This window comes from Dipodomys spectabilis, unplaced genomic scaffold, assembly GCF_019054845.1.
Source record: "Dipodomys spectabilis isolate Male_0828 unplaced genomic scaffold, ASM1905484v1 ptg000424l, whole genome shotgun sequence".
In the NCBI taxonomy this organism is placed as follows: Eukaryota; Metazoa; Chordata; class Mammalia; order Rodentia; family Heteromyidae; genus Dipodomys; species Dipodomys spectabilis.
This window is the reverse complement of record NW_024871101.1, coordinates 698,578-714,953: the sequence shown is the minus strand read 5'-3', so window position 1 is coordinate 714,953 and position 16,376 is coordinate 698,578. Positions and strand designations below refer to the sequence as shown.

Genomic DNA, 16,376 nt, shown 5'->3' with positions numbered 1-16,376 from the left:
TGAGATGTACAAGAAGCTATGTCAAAAAACGAACGTTACAACTTCGGTGGGGGGGAGTGCGGGAGTGTAGTCATGGTGATGGGCAGGAATGGTAGGGGAAAAACAAAGGAGGAGGCATCAATGTTTGATAAGAAATGTACTCATTACCTTGCTCATGTAATTGGAACCCCTCTGTATGGTATTTTCACAATAAAAAATTTATTTAAAAAAAGAAAAGGAGGAAAGGAGAAAAGGAAAAGGAAGAGGAAGAGGAAGAAAGAGAAAAGGAGGAGAAAGGAGAGGAGAAGGAAAAAGAAGAGGTAAGGAGAAAAGGAGGAGGAACAAGAGGAGAGGAAGTAGAGGAGGGAAGGAGAAAAGGAAAATAAAGAGGAAGAGGAAAGGAGAAGGGAAGGAGACAAAGGAGAGGAAGAGAGGAGAAGGAAGAGGAGGAAAAGAGAAAAGGAAGAGGAAGAGGAGAAGGAAGAAGAGGAGGGAAGGAGAAAAGGAAAAGAGGGGAGGAAGAGGAGGAAAGAAGGGAAGGAGACAAAGGAGAGGAAGAGAGGAGAAGAAAGAGGACGGAAGAAGAAAAGGAGGAGGAAGAGAGAAGAAACGCAGGAGAAAAGGAGAAGAGAAGGGAAGGAGAAAAGGAAAAGGAAGAAGAGGGAATGGAGGAGAGAAGGAGAAAAATAAGGAAGTGAAGGAGGAAGGGGAAAGAAGGAGGAGGAGAAGGGAAGGAGGAAGAGGAGAAAAAAGAAGAAGGAGGAATAGGAAGAGAAGGATGGAAGGAGAAGAGGAAGAGGGGGAGGATGACACACAGATGGACCCAAATTGCAGCTCAATTGCTGAAATCCCTGAATATTCAAATCATGTTTATTTCCCAAGGATTCCCCCCAAGCTTTCTCTGAGTGCTTGTCCTGTTCATGTTTAAGGTGCCAGCATGCATGCCCTCCACTGGAAAGCTCACTGGGAGCTCAGTGGTCAGCACTTTTCAGTAACAGCATCAAATTATATCACGAAGAGAATGGCTAGGTCTCTGAGCCAACAAGTGGAGATCAGCCCTGAGCCTGTGCTAGCTGCCCATCAACATGGCAGAGAGATGCAAACATTCATTGGTAAACTCAACTCTCTAGTCCTCATTCCCAAGACTGCCTCGCTTCCAGAAAACCACTACATTGTGCCATTCTGTCTATTAATGTCCTAAAACAGATACTAGCTTTCCTTTTTTCCTTGAACACTTAATATAATTTACCCAAAGAGTGTTCCAAAAGAAAGGCATTCCCAACTAATGGTGGCAAGTTTTTGAGTAGTAAATTTGAGAAGCAGCAGACTTAGATGCTCTTAAATTAACTCTGTAATAAACTAGTCACTGTTCAAAACAATACTCATCAGACTTATGTAATGGTAACCCTTGTGTATATCACCTTTACAATTTTTTTTAAAAAATAGACTAATCACTTAGTTATAGCAGAACTTTCACTAGGAATTTGTGGCACAGTGATTACCCATTTTCTCACACGTTTTCCTTGAAAAAAATCTGAACTTGACATACTTGTGGACGATCCCTCTAGTTTAAAAAAATCCCTCTCACTGTCTGTCTTTGCCTAATTCCTCTTGGAGCAAAAGGTGAAGTGAGAGCAAGTCCAACCAATCCAAGTTCCTGAGTTTGGAGAGTATTAGCAAGTTTCCAAACTCACACATCCAAGAGACTCCCTTTCACCCCAACTATCAAATGATCCACGAAACCAGCCCACTTCCCTACTTGCACTCAAAGCAAACAATGAGCAGGAAGAAGTAAAGCTTGACTTTATCACGATTAATGCACTATTACATATAACTTTTTTTATATTTATGCTTATTTTTTCCTTCAATCCTATCAGGGAAGAAAAGTAAGAACTATACAAATCCAAGCAAAGAGGTTCCCTCATTCCATGCTAAACAAAAGTCTTCCTTGTCTTCACCCCTACTAAAATATTCAAAACTCACATATAAAGTTACAAATGCTTGTAAGAGCGAACTATGCTCACAAATCTGCACTGAGATAGACATAAATCCATAAGGAATGGAAATCAATCTATGTGCTTTTTATTGGAATCCAAAACATGTGGTTCTTTCTTAAACTTTGGCATTTCATTATATGACATTGTGCTAGTGACATCCTCAACTATTGTTCCTAGGCACCTGAAATGTAGCTAGACTGATCAGATGACAGAATGTTTTAGTTTATCAACTTACATTTAAGTGTAAATAACCATAGTACAAAAACATATGGAGTATTGGCTAAGGTGTTCTGTACCATCTCTTCTGGTGCTCTGTACTATTCTATCTTACAATATTCATTCAAACTTACCCACTCTAATTCAGTTCCAGAAATGATAACCTAAGGTTGTTTTTATATCCACAAGGGAAGTCCTGGGATAGTTACAGGAAAATTGATGAGGGCCATATTTCTATAGCCAGAGTGACCTTTTTTTCATTCTCTCAAGGTTTCTGGAACCTGGAACCATTAACTCTCCCACCCAGTCTGAGTGTGTGTGTGCATGCACACATGCATATGTGTGTGTGTGTGTGTGTGTGTGTGTGTGTGTGTAAAATTATACTATGACTACAGTAATATCCATCTTCTCAAAGTACCATTAGTATTGACTTATGAAACAATGTCATTGCTGAAGAAAAAAGTATTATTCCTCTTTCGCTCAGATCTGTTTATCTTTCTCATCTATAATATGAGAAAAGTGAATTGGAATTATTACAAACTGAATAAAGCAATGAACTAACACTTGGGAGGTACAATGATAAATCAGACATATTATTCCCTCAGGAATCAACTTTAATCTAAGCTCTAAATAAGATAATTTTCAAGTCCCCTTTCAGCTTTGAATCCATGTAAATGCCATAGGAGGTTCTGCAGCTCACAGACACTGTGTGCATAACACATGACTGTAAATTCCTTAACCCTCTTAAGACATACTTCATTAAGGCAGATTCCCCATTTAACTACATGTTATTCCCCTTTTCCTTGCCACTTGTTTATCTAGTCTTTTCCACCCCAAGAAGATAGTAAGAACTGAGTCTGGGAATATGAGAAAGAGTAAGAGTAAAGAGGCATCAGAGAAGTATCAGTTTAGGCACTTCATTCCTTTCTAAACTGAGAAAATCTGAGGATAGGTATGTAATGAAATGGGTGGAGAGGGGAAGAAATGATAGAGAGACAAGAGGATAATATACAAGAAATATACTGCCAATTATAGCAAATTTGGCCACAAAAATCGATGCAGCTATACAAGGCAAAACCCTATCATTCCCATTACCCAGTAACAGAGAAGTAACTAAGGAAGAAAACAAGTATGGGAGCACACAGATGCACCAAAGGGCTCTTCCTCTCTGCCACAACTACAGTGGTGCTATCTTGAACCTCAAAGATCTTAGCCCCTTTCTTATGCTTTAGTACCAAAGTATGAATTACTAGTTCACTACAACTTGACCTGGTTGTAGCATTTTATACTTGATGGCAAGTGACAGTTTGCCCTCTGACTTACTTATAAGCTTTCCTGTATATCTGTAGGGTTCCAAACTCAGTTGAAATAATGATTAAAATATCAGTTCAGTTAGTAACACTCTTCAGGGTAGGATTAAAATCTGGTCTTGAATCCAAATGTTATCTCTACACTTTAACATGGTTGGATGGAATTCTGCTCCCCCAAACCATCTACCACTACAGCCAAGGATTCTGTGGGAGGAGATAAAAATTCCAGGGGACTTAGAACTCAGGCCCTCATCTGTTAATTTTGCTACCTAAAAGGGCAAAACTTGAGTAAATGACTTTTCCCCACTATTTTTCATACTGTTTTCCTGCAGGCCAGAAAATTATTCCTGGACTTGCATTTGACAAGTCTATCAATTAGTTATTAGCTATGAGGGCAAAGTGCTAAAATGAATATGTATACCTGTCCTCATAATACAATTCATGATGATGCCTGTAATCAACCTACATCATAATCTTAACCTCTTGGTTTGTGACATCAAGGTTTGACCTAAAACACCTATCAGATTAAGATTTCCCTATTCTCCAAAGTAGGCTGAACACCCCACAGCCCTGAGTCCTCTGTGGCAACCAAAGGCCAAGAACATTTATATGGTCCCCAGATCCTTAACATGGTATACCACTAACAGCAAGTTTAATCATTCCAGAACTTCTCAGTAGGGTCAAAATCACACTTTTAATTCAATAAAAGAAACATACTATTGTGAAGATTTGGAGAAACATAGCTCAAACTATGTGGCACTAATTACTTGGGGCATAAGACATCAGGAAGGGTGTGTTTGCTTTTTGAATGTGAACAGAGCCACAAGTGACAGAAAGAGAGAGGGAGTGTGGAGGAGAAGGGCAGAAGGAAGTGGGAAGAGAGATGAAATTCTTGCTGAAGACCAAGTTAAACATAATGCCACTTACATTAGCATATACTGGAAGGATTATCTTTCCCCGCCTACAAATAGTCTAACCACCCTCCAGTCATAAAAATCAGAGAGAACTAAGCCAAACAGCATACGCTCCTCCCTACTTTCCATCTTACATCAGCTGCATGATTTCCTGAAGATTCTATTGCTGCAGCTAGGGATAAAAGCTCATTTGTACATACAAACTGCCAAATCTCCCGTTTCTATTCTTCCTCCCTCTCTTCCCCTCCCCCACTTTACAATAGCAAAGCCAAACACTGGCTTTATAAACAGTTTAAGATCTAATCAGAAAGAGGAAGAAGAAATCAGTATATATTGGCTAGCAAATGTACACTGCCCTGCCCTTTCCCCTCTTGAAAATAGCAGCAACCCAACTTGGCAAAATAGCTTGCCTAAAGAGCAGGTACTCTATGAATGGAGTGCCTTTTTAGACCCTTTCCTGGTATCCAGATTTACTTACTCTGCAGCTCCCTATCGTGGGTTAGCTCTTCAAGGGACTGGTAAATTGTATCTGCTGAAGACTTGGAGCTTGCTTCAGAGAGCAAATGCAAAAGGACCTGAACTGCGAACCTGGAAGACAGCAGGTAAGGAGATTTGAGTATATTAATACCCCAAATAATGGTAAAAAAAAAAATAGTGGTAAAATTCAACCAATAGATTTTTACGCAATCCCCCAGAGTTTAAGGGATCACTAATCTGTAGTGCCTGTTTTCAATTAGGCTGTTAAAATGAATCTGTTCTGCTTTATTTCTCACCCAGAGATTTGCTAATCTAACCAGCCTGTCAACAAGTATCACTCACTGCTTCTGCTTGGGAGCTCAATGTAGCAAAATATGGAGGGGACACGCCCCAAACTTCTGGCATTTTTGCAATGAAGCCAGATGTGTGCAGTTTGTTTTAGAATCCTATCTTAAGTACATAATTCAGTTTCTTGAATGTAGTAGCAGATTCCTTCAGTACAGAAAGAAAGTGAACAATGACTGTGGAAGGTAAATCAGTGAAGAGAGACTTGGAACTTTCATTATCCCACTCGAATCTCTCAATATCCTACAATTTAGACAGGGTAAGTATTACTGGCTCTGGTTGACCAGGAGGAAAGAGACTCACAAAGGTTAAGAAATTTTCTTGAAATATGCTGCCACAGCTAGAAATAAGTGAATTCTCCCTTGGGATTATCAAAAGGAAGCCCTCCCGACTACAAATGAATATAAGAAATAAAGAAAAATATAAGTATAGGAATAAGAAATTTTTATGACTGATTTTGTAGTTTATATATATGTGAAATAGAACAGGTTAACACAGAGCCCAAAATTCAGACATTTAAATCAGTATCTTTGGCCAGGAGCATTTTTTCCAACGTAAGGTAAAGAAGTTGTTTCAAGGGTAAACAAATGGGCTGATAAGCTGTCTCTGTAAATTCAGTGGCCCTGCCTTCCAATATTCTCAAGTTGTTTTGAAACCTAAACTCAAAAAAAGGTCCTAACACCATACATTTGTCAGATTTGTCAAAATAAAACAGACTTATTTGTATTATTTTAAATATAAGAATATTTATCATTCTACAAATTATAAAATATAATGAACTGCATTATATTTTATATTGGTGAAATTGATGCCCTTTCTTTTTTGCTTTTATTCTTTAGAGCTTACATATACTTGAAATGTATCAAATCTATTGCAACAAGTTTCAATAATTTGAAAACATTTTCATTAGCCAAGTGCCAGTAGCTCATGTCTGTAATCCTAGCTATTCAGGAGGCTGAGATCTGAAGGACAAAGTTTGAAGCCAACTTGGGCAGGAAACTCCTCCAATGAACCACTAAAAGCTGGAAATAGGACTATGGCCCAAGTGTACTAGCCTTGAGCAAAAAAAGCTCAGGGACAGGGCCCAGGCCCTGAATTCAAACTCTAGTACCAGCACAATTTTTTTTTATTATTTTACTATTAATAGACCATTTAGAACTCAAAGCTACTTACATTAGACAGTAAATATTTACATCTGTCTCCTTAACAAAACTATACTACTCAGTTTATCTAAATATTGACTATATCAGCTAATCAGGTCCTGCAAATAACTCAAGTCAGCTTAAAGGCTAGGCCCTGATGGTTCACGCCTATAATCCTAGCTACTCAGGAGGCTGAGCTGAGGATTGTGGTTCTCTGTCAGGAAAAAGTCCGTGAGATGTTTATCTCCAATTAACCACCAGAAAACAGGAAGTTGAGCTGTGGCTGAAAGTGTTAGTGCATTAGCCTTGGGTGAAAAAGTTCAGGGTCGGTTGCCAGGCCCTGGGTTCAAGCCCCACAACCAACAATAAAGGAGCCTGCCAGTATGCCAGAGCCAAATTGTGCATTAAGTAAAGTTTGTAGGTTGAGGTGAGGATGAATCTAACAGAGAACAGTATCTTCCAACTCCAGAATCAGCAATTGTCACTTTCCATTAACTTTTTCTTCTTACTTTAATAAAAATGTTGATGGATTTATGAACTATTTATCTGAGATAAAAGCAAGCTTTTTCTATGATACAGAAAATGATAAATTTTGCATCTGCAGTATCACTGGCTGATAATAAAGGATCCGACTGGGAAAGCACTGATTCCTAAATTACAATCAACTTTATGAACTTGAGAGTATGAATGGCAACCATCATAATATCCCAATTTACATAACTTTGTATGGACTTCTACTTTGATCCATTTTGTTGTTTCTCATGTTCCTATTAAAATATTTGGATTTGCTGTAATCCAATTGAACAAGTGTTACATATGCTCAGCTCAACCTGTGACACAAAATAAAGTGAGACATAGTCCCTGCCATTAGGTAACTTACAGTATTAGTGGAGCTAGAAACTTACAGATTATAAAAGATATGAGACAGTAAACCAGTATCATTTTTGTAAAAGGCAAATGAATTTGGTGAAGAAAGACAGGCCTAAAAGAATATTTAGGACTTAGGATCATACTGAGCCAACTGTCATGCACATAGTAAATGGCCAACTCCATTATTCTAGTTCAATGCTAGCCACAGAAATGATGTAAAAAAATTGTATCAGGACTGTGCTGAACACCTGCCTGTTATACCAAGGAGACTTATCTGCCTGAAGGAAATGAGTGAAGCTGGAGAATAATTGACACGTTTGTCAAGCCCAGATTGTTAAACATTGAATTCCAGGTAATTTCTAGAGGAAAGTCAACAAATTTTAACTATGTGAAGGCCTAATGGAAAAGCATTTTGAGCAAATGAATCTGATAGAATTTCATCAGCTTCACTACATTTGATGAAAAGTGATGCTAAAGAGACATCTTAAGAGGCAGGCGAAATGAGACTCTAGGTTAGGTTGGTGACAGTAGGATGGAATGCAGAGGAACTCATGAAACATTTAAAAGGAAGAATAAATTGAAGTTGCTGAGTGATTAGATGCAGGTATCCCCAAACAGAAAGAACTCAGAAATGCCTCCGAAATTTTAAACCTATTTGGACAGTGGTGTAATTACTATTGATTTAAAAAATGGTATCTTGGGGATGTAAATGGGTTGTAGGAACTTTTGAGTTGTGATTTTCACTTATTGAGTTTGAGGTGACCACAAGAATTCAAGGAGAAAATGCCTAACACTTGATTAGAAAATAATGGCAATGAAAGTAAATGGTGGGGCAAGAGATGAAGATCAAAGTTAAATCTGGAGTATGTTCTGGGCAGGGCCATAAAAATGAAAATTTGTTTAGTGTAAACATATCAAAGAGATGGTAAAAATCTGAATTAGTGTCTACATTGTCAGGCAAAGAAAGTAGAAAGTCTATAGAAATAAGATCCACAAACAGCTGGGCGCTGATGGCTCAAACCTATAATCCTAGCTACTCAGGAGACTGAGATCTGAGGCTTGCAGTTCGAAGTCAGCTGGGGCAGGAAAGTCCATGAGACTCTTAGCTCCAATTAACCACCAGAAAACTTGAAGTGCAGCAACCATGGCTCAAGTAGTAGAGCACTAGCCTTAAGCCATAAAGCTCAGGAACAGCCCTTTGCCTTGAGTTCAAGCCGCCAAACCAGCACAAGACAAAATAAGACACAAAAAAACCCACAAACATATAATAATTACTCTCCTCCAAAACTATCATGAATCTTGTGGGATAGTAACACGTTATTTGTGTGGGTGGGGGGTGGGGGGTGCACACATGTGTGCTCGTGCTGGTCCTGGAACTTGAACTCAGAGCCTGGGTGTGGTCCTTTATCTTTTTTGCTCAAGACCAATGCTCAACCACTTGAACCATACATCCACTCTTTACTTTTTGCTAGTTAAATGGAGATTAGAATCTCATGGACATTCCTGTCTGGGCTAAATTTGAACCAAGTTCCTTAGATCCTCCTAAACTGCTAAGATTATAGGCATAACCCATTGGCACCTGGCAGGTTTTTTTTTTAATACTACTCACACACTACAAATGTTAGCATGTTGCTTCACACACACTATGGGCACTAAATAAATGTTAAATTATTGCAACGTAAGTAAGTATTGGGAAGTTTTGCTTCAAGCTATTTTCCACCTTGAACTCTGTCATAAATTCTTTGGAGCCTTACAGTAGCTGCTCTAAACTACCTTGAACAGAGATGTCAACAGAGAACTAGGAGGTCATCCTTACTTTGACACTTTAATCAGCTGTGTATTTTAATAACAAGTTTCTGAGCCCCAGTATTTCTAATACATCAAATGTAATGATATGATAGTGGAAGTATTGTCCAAAATCTATTAAAACAACAAATATGACATGAAAAACACCTGAATATTCAAATCAGCATCCAAACAATTTTCTTTAAAACAGGAGGATAAAATACATAATAAAATGGACTGCACTGTAGAAGGAACAAAGCCAACTACTTCCTGCTCCCTATACCACTTTCAGGCCACAGGATTCACTCTATATCTTCATCAATCTCATCCTCATCTTAGAGACTATTAGCAGGAGACAATTCTCCTGTTGCCAATAGCACTCTGTATGCTTCCATGCGAATTTCAAAAGGCATGAACTATTTTAAAGTATTTGAGAAGTATTTCTGGGACCAAACTACTCACTTTGTTTCCAGTAGCTATTATTTCCATTAAGACCATTGATTTTTAAGATTAAAAACTAAAGACTGAATTTTTACAAAAATTGCAGAATATTATAATACAATATTCTACTACACTGTCACAAAGACTGTGGTTTTATTCTTATAAAACTATGTTTGATTACAACTACATTTCTATAATGCGTAAGTGTATACACAACATACACCTCTCCCTAAAATACAAGACGAAAAGCAATTTTTAATCCCTCACCTGTGTTAGCTGGGTTTCTGACAACATAAATATCTAGGTGGTTTGATTAAAGGCTAGTGAGAGAAAGCTTTCCAAATTATAATCAAACTCTTAAGAGATAGATTCATATTAATCAACCTATGTAAAGGATGGATTCATAACACCAATTTTAGTTTCAGTGAGTAAATACAACTGCTACAAAGTCTTTCTGATTCATAGCAAGTAGTGGTTGTATCCTCCTTTCTACAAAAAGGCAAAGGACATTTAGTCTTGTTAACTTAATACAGATGTCGCAGGTTCCTTAATTTAAGTGACAATCCTACTGCTTAAAACACCCTCACCTGACAGCTAGTTTTGCCTTTAATTATGAATTCACAATACATTGCAATTATGTATGAAGATGGCACAATACATCTCAAAGAAAAAGAAGACTGGGGCAGGAAAAGAGAAAACAATAGAGAAGGTCATTTGATCAAAATATAACATTTTCACATCTAATACACCATGGTGAAATTCCTTGATACAATTAATACACATTAAAAATTGAATGACAGGCTGGGCTCTGGTGGCTCATGCCTATAATCCAAGCTACTCAGGAGGCTGAGATCTGAGGCTCACAGTTCAAGCTGAACTAGCCAGGAAAGTCTGTGAGCTTCTTATCTCTGAATAACCACCAAAAAGCTGGAAGTGGAACAGTGGCTCCCGTGGTAGAGCACAAGGTATCAGCAGGAGGGGGACAGGTGAACAGTGTGTAAATGAAGGTGAATATGGTCAAAGTCATTTGTTTGCATGTATAAGACTAGAACAATGAAACCTATTAACATTGTTCTTACAAGGAGCAAGGAGGTAAGGGAGAGCAATTGGTAGGTTTGGAGTATTATTGTAGGCATGCATAGAAATGTTACAATGAAACCTACCCCTTGTACAAATTTTAAAAATATTTAAAAGCATTCTTCATAGGTAAGAGGGGCATATTTAAATATAAGTTGTACCACATAAAGCTCTTACACCTTATTTAATCACTCTATTTTAACACTATTTCTCCCTTTTTTCTGCCCCACCTATCCTTTTTCTGAATTGTGAATTCTGGATTGTGAAGGGGTATAGACATATGTGACAGAGAAGAGAAAGAAAAATCTTTAAGATTTTGAAAGATGTCAATTGTAGAGATGGCCTCAGAAAAATCAAAAAGAGAAAAACAAGGACAAAACATAAGCCCTTAAACACTGAATTAGCTTCTTTTTTGGCGAATAAAATATCATTACCTTATTTAGTGTCTATGGAATCAATACATCCCAGATATTTAAACTCCTACTTTAATATAACTCATGGAAAAGGAGAAGAGTTGAGATCTAAACTAAGACTCCCTGGCACATTCAGATTTTCTTTTTAGTGTTTAATCAATCTCTTTTTCTGCCCCCCCCACCCCCCCCTTAAAATAATCCAGTTAGGAATCACATTTTGAGATGCCTCAAGTACAAGATTTGAATAGCCTTTATTTTTACACAGGATTGTCTTTGAGCTGTCATGAATTCAACATTCAACAGCTAAGTGGAATTGAACTAACCATAACAACTTTTACTCCAAAGTGATCATAGGAAGTCTCCAGGCCTTCTAAGATACTGAAAGTTTCTTTTCATTTGAAGATGGTTAACTTTTTGTGTGTGCCTATTCTGGGCCTGGGCACTGTCCCTGAGCTTTTTAGCTCAAGGCTATCACTCTACTACTTAAGCCACAGCTCCATTTCTAGCTTTTTGGTAGTTAATTGGAGATAAGAATCTCAAGGACTTTTTTTTTTTTCTTTTTTTTTTTTTTGGTCCGGTCCTGGGGCCTGAACTCTGGGCCTGGGCACTGTCCCTCAACTCTTCAGCTCAAGGCTAGCGCTCTACCACTTGAGCCACAGCGCCACTTCCGGCTTTTTTCTTTTTGCTTATGTGGTGCTGAGGAATCGAACCCAGGGCCTCAGGCATGCAAGGCAAGCGCTCTACCACTGAGCTACCTTCCCAGCCCCTCTCAAGGACTTTTGAGCTGGCTTCAAATCTCTAAAGTCAGATCTCAGCTTCTTGAGTAGCTAGGATTACAGCCATTAACCACCCATGCCAGGCTTATGTTGGTTAACTTTTATGCTTAATGTGAATTTGAATTCTATCTTCTTCAGAACAATTGTCTTGCTTCCAAGACTGAGGCATCTAAATATGAAAAGACTAGGGGCAGGCCTCAGATTCAGCTGCAGATAATGTCTCAGAGTTTCAAAAGATTCCAAGTAACAAGCAATGAAGTACATTCCACAGGTAACCCCTGGTTCATCCTCACAAACTGTTCACAAATATATAGGTTTTCTAGAACATATTTCTCTCACCCAACCAGGGGTGGAAATACCCTCTCCACCACATACCCACATTCATGTTCTCATCAAGATCTCCATTGCCTTTTTATAACTTGCATTTCCTTCAGGTCTGGTCTCATATTTCACTTTAATCTGATTTCTCTACTTGAGGCACAGTTTTACTGTGTCATTATCTCTGAATGCCAGGCTAAGGTATTTTTAATCTTGGTAGTGCCCCACGTCTAAGTTCCAGCTGTTAAACAACAGAATTGCCTGATGGGATAAGTATGATGTTCTCACCAGAAAGAGACTGAGCTACTACAGACAAGCCATCTGAGAACTGTTAACAGTATAGTATCATCCATTGTGTTTACTTGTAGATTTATAGGCACAGTCTAATTACCACAAATGAGAGAAACCATGCAGCCTATGTTTCTTTGGCTCTGGACTACTTTGCTTAATATTATTTTTTCCCAAGTCTTTCCATTTCCTTACTAATGGTACAATATCATTCTTTCTGATGGATGAGTAGAATTCCATTGTGTATATATACCACATTTTCTTCTACTCACCCACTGATTCCATATCTTGATTATGATAAACAATGCTGCAATGAATATGGTTGTGCTGGTGGATTAAAAATACACACACACACACACACACACACACACACACACGTGCATGCGTGTGTGCACACACTGAGACATGATAAGTTATATAGGACTTTAGACATTCAAACACTGAGGCCAAAGGAGGACATGCATAGGACTGGTTGACAAAGGCTCATAGCTATGTGTAAATGATCATATAAAATAATATTGTATGAAATGAACTCCAAGAAAAGGAAACAAGAGCCATTTTTAGTTGCCATTGTTGCTGCTTTTGTTTTCTTTTCCTTTTGTCTTATTTGTTTGTTTGTATTGGGGAGGGTAAATAAGGGGGCACAGAAAATGTGGAACATGGGTGAATAAATACAAGAGTGGTACTCACTAGATACTATGTGGAAAATGAACTGTATATCTTGTGGGTGGAGAAGGGAGGGAAAAACTGCGAGAGAGTGATGGGAGTGGAGACATGGTTCAAAAGAATTGTCCTCATTATTCATTACCTAATGCATATAACTGTAACCCCTCTATATATCAACTCTACAATAACAGTAAAGTTTTAAAAAGACAATATAGTGTCAGCACCCATATAGATTTTAATACCAGTAAGAAAGCTGCTAACATATCGCTGGAAATACCAAGAAAAGTACTTGCTGGGTTGATAGATCTGTAGTGATGATAGGAGAATCTGTGCCCACCCCAAGAACTTTTTATTACCTTGGTGAAAAGCCAGTGGGATTCTTAGAATAAGTATATTGTATACAAATTAAAAAGTACCCATGAAGGATGGGTACTTTTGCTCCAATCAAATACATATCATTTGATAAACATGTATCATATATTTTCTTATGTGGAAAACTCTGTGATAGGCTAGGTTGTGAGGTCTTGAGTCTTTAAAAAATGAGACTGGATTTTTTTCCTGCCCATTAGGATTTCACAATCTACCTGAGAAGACAAGATTTTTACATGTTAAAAACATTAACACAAGGGGCTGGGAAGGTGGATCAGTGGTAGAGTGCTTGCCTTGCATTCATGAGGCTCTGGGTTCGATTCCTCAGCACCACATAAGCATAAAAGAAAAAAGCTGGAAGTGGCTCTGTGACTCAAGTGATAAAGTGCTAGCCTTGAGCTGAAGAGCTGAGGGACAGCGCCCGGGCCCAGAGTTCAGGCCCCACAACCAGACCCAAAAAAAAAAAAAAAACAAAACATACAAGGTAGCAGAATACTGTCTTACTGACACAGATTTTCTAAACATAATACAAGATAAAGAGATGAATGTGGGATGGGGTGTCAAAGTAAGTGCCAATAATTAAGGTCTTAAGCTGATCCTAGTGTGAGTTGCAAAGAAAATAATTCTTCAAATTATGTTATGTTGTATAGTTTAAAAAGCAATCACAATTGTTGATTATCCTGTCCATTTGTATAGCTACCCAACAAGCCTTAATGTCTACCATATCAAAAGATTAATTTAAGCCGGGCGCTGGTGGCTCACGCCTGTAATCCTAGCTACTCAGGAAGCTGAGATCTGAGGATCACGGTTCAAAGCTAGCCCGGGCAGGAAAGACTGTGAGACTCCTATCTCCAATAAACCACCAGAAAACCGGAAGTGGCCTGTAGCTCAAGTGGTAGAGTGCTCGCCTTGAGCTGAAGAGCTGAAGGACAGCGCCCAGGCCCAGAGTTCAAGCCCCACGACCGACAAAAAAAAAAAAAAAAAAAAAAGATTAATTTAACGTACTTCCTAACCTCTCTGATCTCAGACATATATGTTGACTAGCACAATAAATTTTTTTCACTTGCTAAAAATAAGCTACAATCCCTGTACTACCAATAACGAATCATAGCCTACATAGAGAAAAAAGAAGGTTTTAGGACTTTACCAAATAAAATAGGGTTCAACTGAGCTGCATTGTCAAAAAGTCTAAGGTTCCTACATCTTGTCATTGCTCAGCAGAAGTGGAGGAAGTATATATGTGCCTTAGGAGGCTGAGCCCTGAGTCCCAGCCTCCCCCACTTCCTCTTCTGCTTTGGCCCTTGTCTTATTACCCCACCTCTGTTTGCAATCCTCCAATACACAACCCATCCGGTACATGCAAGCATTTACTAGAAAGGTAAAGGAAGTCTTGGGGGAGCTTTCAACCTAATAGATACAGATTTAATCTTTTGATCTCTTCTGCTTTCAATTCAAAACACCCATTATCAGCCCAACAGGCTTTTCAGTCAAACAAATTCTTGAGTCAGGATTCTCAATCGGTCTCTGACCTAATCATTTTTTTCATTTTTTTATAATATATATTTTTATTGTAAAGATACTGTACAGAGGGGTTACAGTTACATGAGTAAGGTACTGAGTACATTTCCTATCAAGCATTGTTACACCCTTCTTTGTTTTTCCCCTACTATCGCTTCCCTCCCCACCTCCCTAACTCCTCCCTCCCTCCCCCCAACTTGTAAAGTTTGTTTTCAATATAGTGTCTTGTACTTCTGATTGTTACAATGGGTCAACCTGTATCCTTATTTCAGCTTTTTGTTATTTCCCTTTCCCTTCCCAAATTATAAAAATGTATATATAAGATGCAGGGCACCAGAATCAAATACAGTGAAAACAGGGGTTATACTATGGGGGAAGAACATACAAAAGAAACAAAAAAAATCACATAGTACATTACAAGTAAATTAAAAACAACAGCAACAAAGATTAAAAAAAAAAAACCTCTTGTGCCCCTATCTTGGGGTTCATTTCACCTAACATCATCTTATATGGTCATATGTACATAGCTTTTGACCTTTTCTGCTTGTCCTAGATATATACTAGTTATTGCAGATAAGGGAAACCATGGAACCTGTGTTTCTTTGGGACTGGCTTACTTCACTTAATATAATTTTTCCAAGTCTTTCCATTGCCTAACAAATGGAGCAGTGTCATTCTTTCTGATGGAGGCATAGAATTCCATTATATATATATATATATATATATATATTTTTTTTTTTTTTTTTTTTTTCTAACCTAAGCCATTTTTTTTGGTTGGTCATGGGGCTTGAACTCTGGGCTTGGGTGCTATCCCTGTTCTCTTCAGCTCAAGGCAGGTGCTCTACAGCTTGAGCCACAGCACCACTTCCAGTTTTCTAGTGGTTTATTGAAGATGAGAGTCTCACGGACTTTCCTGCCTGGGCTGGCTTTGAACCTTGATCCTCAGATCTCAGCCTCCTGAGTAGCTAGGATTACAGGCACGAGCCACCAGGGCCTGGCTCCTAAGCCATTTTAGAATGCTCCTCCATCCCACCAAGTCACTTCAACTTTCCTGTTTTAAGCTCTTTGCCTTCCCTTACTTCTTCAACAGGTGGATTATGCCTGACCTGTCCCCTTTCCTGTCTTCTCACTGATTTATAAATCAGAGTTGCAGTCATTTGCCCTCTTTATGATTTTTTGGCTTTCTTTCTATTAGATTGTATCTTCCTAGAGGTGTCTACATTTCAGTTCCCCTCTATATAATTATTTCCATTCCTTCACAATGATACCCATGTTTCCTGGCAAAAGAATACTCCTTGCTCTACCCCCCTGAACACTCTCCCTGGGGAGTTAGCACTCTATTACTCAAGAGCACTTAGAACTACAGAGCTACTCCTCTTCAGTTGTTCAAATTAGGAGAAAAAAAATCACATATAAAATATAAAAGAACAAACTCGCTCCCATTAATGTGCTCACTGTCTGCCTAAATGATAATC

General features: G+C 38.4%; 2 protein-coding genes across 7 annotated transcripts in view; one reads left to right on the top strand and one right to left on the bottom strand.

The window, feature by feature from the left end:
* The window catches only part of LOC122097690 (lysophosphatidic acid receptor 6-like), a 90,487-nt gene extending 85,510 nt beyond the window's left edge, over window positions 1-4,977 (bottom strand). For 3 of the 6 annotated variants that reach the window (XM_042668298.1, XM_042668301.1, XM_042668303.1), the window contains exon 1: window positions 4,895-4,969. The gene's annotated coding sequence lies outside the window, so the exon portion shown is untranslated. Of the gene's footprint in view, window positions 1-4,894 lie in introns of all 6 variants that reach the window. The other 3 variants (XM_042668299.1, XM_042668300.1, XM_042668302.1) reach the window with 3 other exon arrangements.
* The window catches only part of Cysltr1 (cysteinyl leukotriene receptor 1), a 32,199-nt gene continuing 20,756 nt past the window's right edge, over window positions 4,934-16,376 (top strand). The window contains exon 1 of the mRNA XM_042668252.1: window positions 4,934-5,018. The gene's annotated coding sequence lies outside the window, so the exon portion shown is untranslated. The remainder of the gene's footprint in view (window positions 5,019-16,376) is intronic.